Genomic DNA, 15,765 nt, shown 5'->3' with positions numbered 1-15,765 from the left:
CAAAATCAGTCCAGTAGTTTTTGAGTTTTGCGTACATACACATACATACATTGCCTTTTATTTATATAGATGTCCTCTTTTGATATTTTAAAAATCTGGTCACCTGCTAAAAATCTTGTCTTAACACAATTCTAGCTGCCAATATACTGATATCAGAGATAAGAGCAACCGTGTGTTAAAGTATATAGCAGTGGCGGCTCGTGTATAGGAGCTACAATACTGCAGCACCCCCATATAATTCAATAAAAAAATATATTGAAATTCATAGGATTTACAACTTGTAAATATAATTAAAATAAATATGATTATTATTTGATATAATCATTGTGATTTATATTTGCGATACTTTCGAAAAAACGTTGCGTAGACATAATGAGAGTTATTCGTCAAAAAATCCGGGAGTTTTTAGGGGCTTAATAAATTTCATCAAAATTTTTATTGCAATACTATTTAGATAGCACTTCAGTGTTTAAAGGGATATCTATGATTGCTCAACATATTTTTTTATATAATACAGTGAAATCTCTTTGTTACGAATACCAAAATAACGAATTTAAAATTTGTCCCCGAAAAACTTTCATACAAAATGTTTTCATTGTAATGAAGACTGATCTCAGTATAACGAAATATTTTGATCCGAATTTAATAACGACGTTACAACAATATTTCTCCGAATTTAGTTCCTTCTTGACTTGTGTGTTCACAAGCGACATTCAATGCAATTCGCTGACCCTCAAACTTTTTTTATAAAACATTTTTTTAACAATTTTTTTGTGTTCATTACAGTATCCTTAAAAATGGAAAAAAAAATATATGTCAGTCTTGTAAGAAGGTATTTTGATGCTGTAGTAATTAAAAATAAAATAAAAATATATCATCTTCCTTACATTCAATATAACGAATTTTTTCTTCGGACCCGTGAGCTTCGCTATACTGAGATTTCACTGTATATTGAATGTTATTGGAAAACAAATAGTTCCAGAAATTAAAAAAAACATCGTATTTTGCTAGTAACAGTTGTTGTTTTTTGTTAAGAAATTCATGAAGTAATTTATGAGCGATCTTCGGTATTTTTTAATCCTGAAAATGTTAGTACAGATAACATATCTAATGAGATTCATGATGTATTGAAATTCAAGATAATTAATAACCCAAATTTATGATGCAACTAATCTTATGAAAGGTGTTCATTGTTAAGCACGCTAATTAAACCTTTTTATGAAACATGTTTCTGCATGCACTAAATCTATTGTGAATAGTAATTTTATTTTCTAAATCTCTGTAAATATAAGCAACACTATAAATATGTTAATACTGTATTCCAAAACCATCGAATTATATTTGGAATTTAAATATAAAAACAGTCGATACAATTTGTGAAAGCAAAGACAACCTTATAAATTTTTTTTTTTTTTTTGAAGAATTGTAGGCCTTAAAAACTACCAATAAAATATTTTTATTTTGGTTGAAATTTTTTCCTAAAGTTAAGCTGCATGTTGAAATATTATACAACAAAATGCAATCGTGAAATGTTGATGTTTTTATAATTCAAAAACCATTGAATGAATTTTATAATTTAATTTTTAAAATCAACCAATTGTGAATCTGTTAGCATAAGTACAATTATTGGGAGTATGTTACCGTAAATATGAAAAGCAAAACATATATTTTCTCACACAAAGCAATAATAACTGCTAAACTATTTTTACAAAAATTTTCAAAATTACCATTAAAAGTTGCCAATTCTTAAAAAATTAAAAACAAAATTACAAATATTTTATTCATGCAAAAACTTATAAATTGTTTGCAATATTAAATTTATTAAATGTATATAATAATTTTTTTTTTTACATGTCTGTATGAGTTTATTTTATCTTGGTACAAAAAATGTAATACAATGCAATTCCAGTAAAATATTACAGATTATGTGTCACACGCAACCGTAAAAAATGATAAAGTCGACTATACCAAAATGCTTGACATCCATACTAATAAAATAATTATTACAGCAATAAAGTTAATATATACAATATATACAATAAAATAATTAATACATCAATGAACTACAATAACGAAAGTGTAATGTTTTCAATTAAATCAAAAATTTTGCTTCTTTTCCATTAAAAATTCCAAAATTCAGCTTTAGAAAAATAATAAATCATATGTATATATACTTGTATTTTTTTATTTTAGTAATTATAATTTTCACATTTTTTAATCATTATATTAAGAGTGTTTAAAAAGTAGTCGTTGGCACTTAAGCAGGCAATTAAACCCCGGAAAATATCGAACAGTAACATTTAACACAATAACGTGTAACTACAACCTTAAATATCAACAGTGCAAAATTTTTGTAGTACGATCGTGCCGTAAATTAGTCACTTTGCCAAAAAAAGAATTGCTAACGGGCAATTAAATGCGATACAATTATTTTTTACCACACAACCTAATTCCGTCGATTAATCACACAACCTAAAACCATCGGGGTGACAAGAAACCTGTCAGACCTATTTCCTATCACGCGTTTTTATTCGCTAAATAACTGCCTAGGCGTAATCCACTCCTAAGGGCATTAGGACACTTTTTTAATTATTTTTTACATTTTTCTTCAAGGCCGTATTTACACAATATAATTTTAGATATAACAAAAAAAAATGTATAATATGTGAGTCCCAAAATTACGTTGATATTACATAATGTGAAACGTAGAACGTAAATTGTTCGTCACGCAAGGGTTATAATAATAATGTTTTAAAGGTTATTACACTTTACACCCTCACAGAAATGAGATAAAGCACAATGAAAGGACGACGTAAACTGAATAAGATAAATTTTATCTTCAAGATTAAAATTCACGTATGTTTCATGGTACATAAAAAGTACCGTTATAAACGGAGTAATGTTTATGATATAAAGCAAACTTTAATTATCATAAATTAGTTCAATTAAAATACACCTAATTATGATATTTCTAAATTTTTTTTAGAAATAATTTTGCCTCCAAAAATTCTTAAATTTTATATTAAATTAAAAAGTAAAGAAGAGCATATTAAAAAGTCAGTGGCAAACTGCTTTTTTCACAATGTTATTTAACTCAAATTAGGTTGTAAAATATACAAATAAAATTGATAATACAATCAGATAAATATTTATAAAGTGATTTAACCTAAGACTTATTCCTATTTATTTGTAATAATGACCATTCTGGTTTTTTCGATGTTTTTTTATTTATCAAGAAAAGATAATTATTATTTTTACTTCTCGATTGTCACAAAAATTCTCGAAAAAAAAATGATAAAAATAATATATAGTATGAAATTACAATAATGCAGTATACTATCGCCAACATCAAATTTATTGGCGTAAGTTTGTGTAAAGCCCCCATACATTTTTTAAATCTGTCGATTTCCACGCGGATTAATTTTTTGCTGTTCAAATACTTCCGCCACATTTTTCTGTTTTATATCATAATTTCTATAAACATAAACAAGTAGGATTTAACTAATTAATTAATTATAGAAAAAAAATTTCATTAGCACAAAACAACTGGAGGCTAACACAGCCATTTTAAACACATAAATAAAACAATAATAATGTTATTATAAATGAATTTACTTTATATTTTAATATGTTTGATATTCAGGTAAATTTTATATTAATATATATACATATAATCATTCTTCCTAATATTGTAAAATACGTACGTATTTATATAGATTTATTAGACATAAGATTTATTAAATAAATCATATTTTCCATGATAGTAATAAATATAAATATTATCCAGTTGATTTACACTACTTTTATGTAATATTATTTAGTACATATCGCAATTATGTATTTTTTTTAATTAGTACCATTTTTCTCCTTCATTGATTACATTTTTTTTGTGCTAAACGGAATTTTCTTCGAGATAAATAATTAAATTATCGAAAATTGTTTTATTCATAAATATTATTACAATACTTGAAAGAAAAGCTTTGTTATATATTTGGTAAACTTTATAAATAACAATGTAAAAAATTACTTTATTCACGTTTCATTTCTATCGACTTTTTCCAATTTATTTGCTGTTTGAAATTCAAAGGTTCCAATTATATAAAAATTCACATAATGACCTTAACGTAAAAGTAAAAATGTGGCCAATTTCGTTGATTTGATTAGATTGAAAAACACTTACATACACAAACAACCACCTGAAAGTAATCAAATTTCCGTTTATCTCTAAATATTAAATCTAAAAGGCAAACCAAAAAAAGCTCTCTTGTCAAATCATAAGAAAAACTTTTTCACGAAAGCTTAACGTCTTCGGAGCCGTTCATCCGCGAGTCACATTTTTCATTTCGGGGATTTCCACAATGCGATTAAACAAGGTTTAAAAAGCAAACTCTGCGGCCATTGTAGTAACTCTGTTTATTCGTGCACAGCAAGGGGATATAAATTATTCGATGAAAATTACCTAAAATTATACAAAATTTCAACAACGAGGAAATTGCGCAATTTTCCACGCGGGCTTCAAAGACCGAATGTCAAATGTCGAATAAATAAAACAACAAGTCGTCCATCATTGTATGTTTGATTGATCGAAGCGTCAAAGTGCTGTGTTTTATGGGAAAAAACGAAAGGAAATTTTGGCTATTTTTCACTGACGCTGAAAACTGTTTTCGTTTGGGCGAAGCGTGCATTTGAGATTAATGTTGTTTTAACACTCAAAACCTCGACAATCGATTCTGTGAACACATTTTTCAATTTAAATCACTTTATGTTTTATGAATGAATAACAAACTATTCATGAATATAAATATAGTATCAGACCGTACGTGGGTTATTTGAAAAGTTTCTAACTTGATAATGAAAGTATTTTTCATTATAATCTCACTGAACTTTGATACACTTTTACAGCAATGTTTTTGTGCTTTAATTAAAAATCTCTTTACGACTATTTGTTTTTATCTAACTGAACCACAATGGATTTTTAAGCCTTTTTCATTGTTTTTACTGATGTTTTTTTTATGGTATGTAAAAGTAGATTTTTCAGTTGATATACATATATCAACGAACATAATTTTCAATACGAATTTAATATAAAAATTATTTAAATTGCGTTAGTAATCAACTTATCAAACGATTCACTATTATACATATATTATATAAGCAATTTTAGATACCTCGGGTTCTTTAAATCATGTTCATAAAAATGATGATCGGCAGACGAGGATCCACCGGTCGTCGTCTTCCATCAATTTCCATCAAATAATGTGTAAATAAAATGGCAATTATACAACCATTTAACTATTATTAAAAAAAAAATTCAATATGAATATATTTTTGCGCGTAAATATTTAAAGTAATTTGAGAGTAGCTTGAAAATTGCTACCTCTCATAAAGCTCAATCAACTAAACTTATCTTCACTTTTTTTACTAATCCTTATTTTTTTTAATACTACCACATCTTGCATTTAACCTACATCTGGAACCTCTCCCGCTGCCCATGCAGTGTGTCCTGAGCTGCTTTTTGGAGTGCACGCATGTCGTTGAAGGTATTACTTATATATTCTATAATAGAACGTAAAAAATACACGTGAATACTATTCACTCGTTTTATTACAAATTTCGTATAATGCTTTGATGTACGCAATATTTCCTGGAACGTATCTACCGCGTAAATCAAGGGATTAGTATACTTTTAAATATTATTTCTTATTAGCGTTGGGATACAGTTCGCTGAGCTCTCGCAAAAATTTGTATTTCGCTAAGCATTTCTTCAAATTACTAAAGAGAGCTGTCGAAAATCCAGCTATTCTCGAGGAATTCCAGTTTTGGGTTCCAGAACTTCTTCGAGAATCACGATTGCATCCTCTTTTGATAGGCGTTGGTACTAGGATGTTCGCACTTGCCGACTCGCCTATGACTATGGCCATCCGGATCCTTCGCCCTTTAAGTTATGAATTATTTTTTTATAAAAAGCACGTAATTAGTTAATAATACAATAAAAAATAAATTTAAATATTGACTTGAGATTTTTTTATATTTTTATATTCATTATATGCTTATATATCTATATTTACCTTCAGCATTAAATCTTTAATTTTATTTTAAAATTAATTTAGCACTTCTTTTTTCTTTAGCGTGGAATATGTCAGAATTTCGCACTTAAGAGCCGTACGCAGTGATTCGGTTTTATCCGCATCTAGCACGTAAAGGGTTAATGCGCTTGCATTGCATATTGACTTGTCTAATGTCAGCTAAGAGGAGCTGGTCCAGTTCATATCATTTGATTTTGATATTTTATGATTCTTTTTGTTTGCTTCTTTATATGTATTTTCTTGTGTATTAAAATTATACAATTATTGTTTTAAATTTAACTATAAAATACATATCATATAAATAACTAAACAACACTTTTAAAGTATATGTAAATTTTAAAATGTCTTAATATGTTTTGGCTAATATAAATCAATAAAATATATTTTTAATAAATATAACAATGTTATATTGAACCGTTTCTTCAATTTCAATCCACAAATCCTTCCTCGTAATTTAGATAAACTGTTTACAAACAATATACAATTACTTAAAAGTAAATCGATTGAAAATGTTATTCATGGAATATTTTACTACGAAATTTTCAGAAATAGCTTATAAATCATACGTACATTACTACTTAAATCATCAATGAGATTTATGAATAGATATTTACTTAATTACCAAATTTTGGATTCGATCCAAAGAGTTCAGTTAAAACTAGTTTTGCTCAAACAAATATATTATGTCTTTTAGATATTGTATGATTAGTACAAACAACAATCAAATAAATCATCAATCTCAAAACCATATATTATCATAACTTTATGAATTATTTTTAACATAATACTTATCTATATAAAAAAATGTATTAAGTTGTTTGCTATTGTATTTCCACATTTATATATTATTAATTAATCATTATGATTGTGTTGTACCTTTAAATTACCACTACAACTTTTTGTGTTAAATACAGATTCCATAATTGTAAACCAAGTCGACAATCGGTACCGCCTGTGGCCTAACTTTTGCGACACCCTCAGGGTTGAGAGGGAGAGATTATGTAATACACTTTGGTATCTAATTGAATTATTATTGCGTCATGACGATATCTAATAAATAATCGATTGTTATTCACGCAATTATGTCGCACAATTATCAACCCCTCGCGACACAATAAAACAAGACAATAAGACGGTCTACTTGCGACAAAGGCAATAGTGACACAATAGCTTATCTCGCATCGACCGATCGGTTATTAATATACTTATATGGATGCATCAAAGATATATGTATTACATTTTAGTTAATGGTAGTAAATAACGCTAACATTCTTCCTATTATAAATAATAAAATTTTACATTATTTTTGTATGTATTCTAACAATCAAAATAAGTTTATCGTATGAAAAATTGCTGCTACCTAAAACCTAAAAATAGTTATTGTTCACTAATCTCATAGATAATTTTATATGCCTCTTTACTATATTTTTTTTAATTGTTTAAATAAATTGTTGATTATTATGAAAGTCGGTTTTAGTATCTAACCTATTCGTTATAAATCCTGGCAGTGAAATATAAATAAAATTGCTATACGATAGATGTTTTTATTATTATCCTGATTTAAACCCATGACATATCAGTTGGTACCACCGGGCTATTATACACTCATACGAATCAATATAATAATATACATATATAACACAAAAATAAATGATTCACGAAGTTCGCTCGCATGCAAAAGCCTTTGTTATTCTTGGCAAAGCTCAATATTAAAAGGGTAACACCGTTTTCCGCAATTCTTTGTTCCCGATGGTGTAACTGAAATATTTAAGCCTGAAATTTTATTCAACCCTTGGAAAAGGATAGAAAACGAGAAAGGCGCCGGTCAAATATTGAATTATTAATTCTTGCGTATTTCGCGTAAAATATGATAAGAAATTGGGTAAAGGTATGGATAGGTAAGACGGAAGCTATCCAGCTAATATTACCATTTATATAATATTACCTTTTATCTAAACGTACCTCAGCCCTTGTTGGGTAAACTTAACGGTCGAAAGAAAATTCAAGGAATTTTGTTAAAATTTGTAATATCATACAATTGCGAGCTGAAATGTTTTACGTTGGTAATAAAATGTGCAATGAGAAGCCATTCATATCGGGAGATTCACATACGGCCCACATATTACGGCAATAATAGTAAAACTTAATTTATGACTTGACACGGGAATTTATTACGTATTGATAAAAATGTATATGTTATAAAATAAGCTTAGTATTGATAGTTGAAAGCTATAAAAACGGATAATAAAATAATACTAATATACTACAATGAAATGATTTAATTAAACAATAAATGATTTTTGCAAACTTTTTTACGTAAGTTTCTTTTAAACAGAAAATCAGACATTATTAATGTTGTAATATATTACAAAATATACATAAATAACCACAGACTACTTTTTAGAAAAAATATACAAAGGTACTATTAATTTAGTTTAAAAAATTCAATCTATAATAATATATAAATAAAATTGTCCACTCAAAAACTATTGTCAATTTATAATAAAATTTATATCTGTCACCGATTTCTCCGTTGTAACGCATTGGGTTTACGCCCGTCAGATTACAATAAAAGTGTGGGATCTTATTCTTAAGACTTACGTTAATTTACTGTGAGCATAATTAATATCCATCAACAAGAAAACAAGACAATAACGTAAAGGATGGGACAACACACAAAAACTCTCGTTACGAATAGAAAAAATCACATAAATAACACGCAAATGTGTAAACTGTAAATATTTTCCGTCATTGAAAGAATATTTCTTTGTTTCGAAACGGTCACGGAAACCATAAATCACCGGATTCACAAGATTCCCGTTGCAGTATACGACCTTGGACAATGCCTATCAAGCAAATGTCGCCTTCTAAAGGCGTATGCCTATTTTGCTGTTCTAAAAAACGAGTATATCTATTGGCTGGATGATCGCTGCATGATTGTTATTGCTCAGCAAGTTTTGCAGCCCTGGATACTAAAGCCTGGACTCCGATGAAGAAAGGGCAGTCACAAACAGCCACTCGAAGAGACCAGCAGACACACGCCGCACGGTGGTGTATTGTTTTGATCTGGGCGGCTTTAAGAAATACTTTAAATGCTTATTAAAATAAAATTTCATGAATTATTTCATGAAAAATTAAAAAAAATAGTTTTTTTCGATAATGTATTTTTTAACACTTATAATATTATATATTTGGCTAAGAGCACTTATGGAAGCAACTAAAGTGGAGAAATAAATTTGGCCGCCCAGATCGGGCAAATACCCCACAGTGCGCCGCCCGCGTACAACATATTGTTATGGGCGCTCACATCCCGAGAGGGACTCTTCCATACGATCGTCCTCCGCTATACTGTCGCTGCCACGCCACCTACAATACCTCTTAGGATCTTTCACTGACATCATCTCTCCGCCAGCTTCTCCACCACTGTTCAGAAAAAAACATCTCGCCATTTGTCGTCTGTCACAACATATGTAAATATAATATAATAAAACTCTAACTAGATTCCGCCCGTGTCTTACTGACTACGAAGTCACATAAAAAAATATATTTTATATGAAGATTCCACAAAATATTCTACATAATATATTTATATTCAGTAATTATTATAAATTATATTTTTAAACTCTCGACGAAAAACTGTATATGCCTTACCCTCAAGAATAAATATCGCGAATATTTTTTTTAGTTACCCTTTTGTTGATTATAATAAAAATAAATTTATGTAAAATTTCAATTTCACCAGATCTTAAAGACGACTTACTGTAGGAATTTAAGTTCATTAAGATTAAATTTCTCGCTCTCAACACCATTCCATTTCAGCCCTTGGATCAGCAAGTCATTTCGAACTTTACACTAAATCGCTATTTCAACGATGCTTTGAAGTGACGAAGGGGTGGAGTTAGCAAGTTTGTTTATGAAAGAGAGACGCCAATTATCGATGAAAATGTGTACTTGGACGATATTCAAAAGTTTGTGAAGGAACATCACCAAGAACCAATAGATCTGTATCGCTAGCAAAACCGCAAGACTACAGAGAAGATCTCGTCTAGACGAGAGGAAAAGGAGCCTGAGAAACTCCACACATTAGGGATATCTGTACAATGTAGAAAACAGTGCAAAATTTGCTGGAAAAGTGCGAGCCATTAATCTATTCAATGACCATGACATGTCACATTCTCGCCAATTCCTTAAAAGGAGTTAAAAGCACGTGTCATTAGAGGGGCTCTTAGTTAAAGTTCTACAAAAAGAAAAATCAGTGATTCATATATGAATAATGAATAAATTCCGGAACGAATTAGATTCCACTGTAACTCATATCACAACCATTATATAACACAATAGTTTAACTAGTAGACTATATATTCACAATAGGTATGAATCAAAGTTTTCTTATGGAAATCGACTTTGAAACTCTCATTATAACAAGAGAGCAAAAATGTAATATTAGATCCTGACAATCAATCAATGTCAGAAAGCAGAGTCTCGTGAAGCTGTCGTCTATACTGCAAACTTCTCAGCTGGTGACATGTAAGTGCTTAACGATGGATTTTTCAAAAGCACCAATTAACCATCCAGTGCAATTGATTCAACTTGAATTTTAAAAAATAAAGATTGTTTGACCTATATGAGTCAAATTTCTGATAAGTAACATGCAACAAATAAATCATACTATAAAGTTAAGATCATGGTTGGACTGTATTTAACGATAGACTTTTAACACGAATGCTGGTTCAAGTTATGATTAGACAATTAATATATATATATATTTGGTTTTAACAAAAGCTTTATGGAATATTAAACAATATTTTTTTTGTATGCATATCGAAATTTAACCCAATTATTATACCGAAAAAAAAACCTCCAGATCTTGAGTTAATCAAAGTGAAAAAAGACAAGTGTCACTTATTCCATACACCTTTACTGGCATATAACAAAGGAGTACTTATCGATGAGTTTTTAAAAAGCAGCAATTAACGGCCTCGTACTCCAGATTTGCTTCAGATTTTAATTGCCAATGATAATTAAAAATATATCATTTATTTATTTTAAAGTTAATTACAAAAGTTTGTTATAAAGTAAAACATTTAAATGAAGTTGAGAGTCGTTGTAAAATGCCACTTCTCATGAAGATATATCAAATACTAAACAAGCAACTTCCCACTGCGACACGATTTCATTGCTTTTGACGTGAATTTTTAACTTCTGAGAAGTGATCATTTTTTTGGCGCCCTCCTATTGCGCAAAATTCGGTTTGAATATACTTTGACCAATACTTTCATATTAAAATCTCGTAGTAATATCATTAAAGATCATATTTTGAAAACATAGTATAATATCGAAATGCAGACAAACTATGGAGAAATATGCGAGATGCGACATCTGTCTGTGCTACTTCTTCCGCTTGTTTTCCCTTGAGAAAAATAATTTAGACTAGTGCAAAAACTATTATAAGTTTTTGAACTTTCATTGGGCTAGATTTGAATTTGAACAGACGTTTCGCAACTGTCAAATAAAGTTTCATAGAAATTTCATGTAAAATAATTAGGAATTGCTAAATCTTTTCTCCGTAATATATTGGTAGAAGTATCTCTGAGTAAGCAATGAAATAAAATACTGTAAATTTTATCATGAAGTCATTTAAATTGCTTCAAAAAATAGAAAATATATTGGCATTGACATAGATGCCTTTCGACTGTAATGATAAAACCATTTTGGGCATGAGATACATGCTTTTATACTTCTAAATGTTAAGAATAGTTAATATATATATATATATATATATATATATATATATATATATATATATATATATATATATATATATATATATATATATATATATATATATATATATATATATATATATATATATATATATATATATATATATATATATATATATATATATATATATATATATAGACAAAAATATTGTCTGTATATATGTATAACATATATTAATATGATTTTAATTTAAAAATATTTTACAATTATATCAGTAATTTACATTGGTATGGATACACTAACAAATTATTGAATTTCTGTTGTTTGAAATTTTTGTATTGTATCGTATACCTTGTGACTTGAACCGTTAAAAGGTTTACCATGGTTGTGTCGCATTTAAACGAATAAACATATTTTTTCTTAAGCGGTTAAAACGCTTTATTAAAAGCCGAAGCGGCTTTTTTTAAGACTTAACAGGATAGCTAATTCCTTAAATTGTAATAGAAGGGTAATTCAAGAAGTCGATAGAGTGATAAGTCGACTTAGGTTTATTATGGTTTTGTGAAATTTTGTTGCACTTAACATTTATGAACATTTCACAACAACTTGGTATGCAAATCAATTTAACAACTACTCATCACACCGAAAGAACCATCGTTTAAATATCATATTCTAACAATCAATGCATTTTGAAAAACTGAAATTTCGAACACTTCAAAAACTACCAATGCCCCAAATTCACTCATGAGTTTGTAAATAATTTCAGTGTATTTTGTTTTGATAAACATAATCTACTACTCCACTATTATTAAACATAATTTAATAATTACAAATTAATGCATTGCATTTAAAACTATCATAATACCATAAAATTAAAATAAATATACCAGATTCTAACCATCAATCAAAATGGTGAAAGACAGTCTCAAGAAGCACACCTATCAATTATTCTAAACATGTGAGTGTATAACGATGGATTTTTTCTAAATTCTGCAATAAACCATCTAGGATTTTATTCGCCAATGATTAAACAACCAAGATATGTTTTAGCTAAGACAAAGGTTTGCTTCATCAACTACTGTTGAACATGTTTTCAGTGTGCAAATTAACAATAAAAGTGATAAAATATATAATATTATTATTTTTTCTCAGCTGACATTCAATTGTTTTTTATATAATTTTTTATCAATTATTTCGTAGCAGTGTGTAATGGCTTAACATGATTTATATGCTATATTTTTTATACACTCTGTGTATTAACATTTCACAATAGTTACAAATTGATTCTTTCCATATGCAAATCAACTTTGAAACTACTCATCATATAGAAAAATAAAAAAATATATCAAATCCAGTCAATTAATCAAAATGTTAAAAAACTGAGTCTCGAGGATTTTAAGTGTCATTTATTTCATACACCCTTTCCAGTGGGTGACATGCAAGTGCTTAACGGTGGATTTTTCGAAAATGAAACAATAAACCTCCCCGCGCGATCAGTTCAACCCCGATTTTGATCACCATCAATGGATTATGTTATAGTTTATCATATGTGTTATTTGTGGTGTGTTTTGTTTGTGATTGAAAGGTTGGGTGCACTCACCATTGTTGCGATCGTCGGGTGAGAACGGCGGGGCGGCCGGCCGCTACGGCCGCAGCTCGCGTGCTGCCGCCAGATGTGTTGCGGCTGGGACTCCGCGCTGGGAAATGGAACAGTCCGTTCACTGCATGAAAGTCTGCGGGGGGAGGGTGGGAAAACCAAAATGGTAGTGTCCATGCTCGATTTTTTTTCACATTGTGTAGAGTCCAATAGAGTTGGTAAACACCGACAAGGAGTTGACTCATATGAAAAGCACTTGAGAAACGACCGAGCTAAAAGCTTTCTGTTGACAATAAAAGCCCCTTTAATGGAAATATAGCATATGCAGCTGTTGCGCCAATTCAAGTGTGCGAATTCCTATTACTTTCAGATCAAGTAGAGAACGAAAAATAGCGATATATTCACATTACCGCTGAGTATAGTTCTCAGCCTCTCTCGGTGCCATATCGGCACTGAGAAAGGTTGTTAAGACGTGTCGGCTAAAATCTATTTAACAGTCGCATAAACCTCCATCCGGATTAAGTCGTCGCGTAAACAACGACCCAATAACTAATTCATGTCACCGGCTCGTAATTAAAACTCATTTAGGTCAAACTAGTCAACACACACACTTCATCTTCGATTTATATAAAAATGTGACATAAAATCTAAAACAGAAACAACCGCTTTATTCAATTGGTATAAGACACTGAAGAGTTGAATAACAAAGCTACTGCTATGTGTATTATCATACAACAATAAACACCTTACAGCAAAAAATATTTTATCCTTTTGTAATACTATTTTAAAAGTATTCATTAAATATTTGATATTATCCTTATGTTCCTCATTAGTATTTATTAAATCAACTTTCGTTTTTTAAATATAGCCAAAAATTAAAAATTGCTATTTTTTTCACCTTAAATTAAATTAGAACACTTTTACCTTTACAATGGTCCAAAAAATATACATAGTACAAAATGTGCAATGCCAGCGTTTTAAGGACTCAGATGGCGAGTGCCACAAGCGAGTCGGTTAGTGCGGACGTCTTGGCTCTAACGCGCATTAAAAGAGGACGCGATCGTAATTCTCGAAAACGCTTCGAAACACAAAACGGTAAATCTTAAAAAATAGGTTGATTTACAACAGCACCCTTCAGTAGTTTAAAGAAATGCTTAGCGACGTACAACTTTCTGCGAATTGTATCTTAACGCTCCTAAATAAAAGGCGCTAAAATACATGAACGGATAATAACCAAATATCCTCTTATAAGCTTTTTCGATCAAGAGGGATTCCAAATTTTCTGCAAACTATAATGTCATAAAGGACACGAATAACAGATCATTGAAGTGAAACGCTTTCCTCATAAACAAAGCCAAGCATCTTGGAAGATTTTTTCAGACGTCGTTTATGTATAGATAGAATCTCCACTTGCTCTGATAAGGGATTTCGAGATCTTTAGTGAAAGTTTTTCTAAGCAACACATTATCATTGAGTTCGTAGAAATATTTTGGTGTTAAATAAATTGCCATAAAGTATAATTTATGACACTGTGGGGTCTCATTCTTGAATCTCATCAATTAGAATGTAATGGATGGGACCAAACAACAGCCTTTATTACGACTAGAAAAAAATGTTTCACATAAATAATACGCAATTATTATCCGATGCATTGAGAGAATATTTCTTTGCTGCGAAACAGTCACGAAACAGTCACAAAAACACCACAATATTCCCGTTGCACAATTCGACCTCAGAAAGATATTCTAGATGCGCTTATATATTCGTTGTTCGAATAAACGAGTGCCACAATTGGCTGGATGGTCGCTGCATATTTGTGATTCGTCAATTACCTTTGCAACCTTTAATACTTAATGCTGGTCTCCAATGAGGAGAGGGCAGACACTCAGATACGGCTTGACAGGAAATACGTTGAAATACGGCCTGAAGTGTTTACTATACGGTCATGGACTGCCATCGCCAGAGAGGGAATCTCTATAAGTTTGAAAAAAGGGTCTACTGGCCTGCTGACGTTTTATAGCCTAATAGCGTAAGATTTTGCTTCCGACGCTGGTTCGTTCATTTCATTATTTTGCTACCTGTCTTTATCAACTGTCGCTGATGTACGTCGATTAAAATAAAAGTCGTCGTTTTTAACACTTGCGACAAAATACTTTTGTACTTGATTTAATGCTACTTATAATAGTAGCAAACCAGAAAATGAGGGCATGGTTACATATGTTTAAAATAATTGTTAACTATTATTATATAGCTTTCAATAACTAGATGTCACCATGCAATTTTTATTTATTCTACAGTGGAAACTCTGTATTTCAGTTATTAGATTTACTAATATTCATCCCAAATATGTCTTATTTG

General features: G+C 29.8%; 1 protein-coding gene across 4 annotated transcripts in view; it reads right to left on the bottom strand.

Moving 5' to 3' along the window:
- The window catches only part of Dpp10 (Dipeptidyl peptidase 10), a 174,427-nt gene extending 160,910 nt beyond the window's left edge, over positions 1-13,517 (bottom strand). For 2 of the 4 annotated variants that reach the window (XM_088192148.1, XM_088192151.1), the window contains exon 1: positions 13,411-13,517. The gene's annotated coding sequence lies outside the window, so the exon portion shown is untranslated. The remainder of the gene's footprint in view (positions 1-13,410) is intronic. The other 2 variants (XM_088192150.1, XM_088192149.1) reach the window with 1 other exon arrangement.
- Between the last annotated feature and the right edge of the window lie 2,248 nt (positions 13,518-15,765).

The sequence above is a fragment of the Plectrocnemia conspersa genome, unplaced genomic scaffold (assembly GCF_051122295.1).
Source record: "Plectrocnemia conspersa isolate PC_06_02 unplaced genomic scaffold, ASM5112229v1 ptg000009l, whole genome shotgun sequence".
Lineage (NCBI taxonomy): Eukaryota > Metazoa > Arthropoda > Insecta > Trichoptera > Polycentropodidae > Plectrocnemia > Plectrocnemia conspersa.
This window is presented reverse-complemented; position numbering and strand designations above follow the sequence as displayed.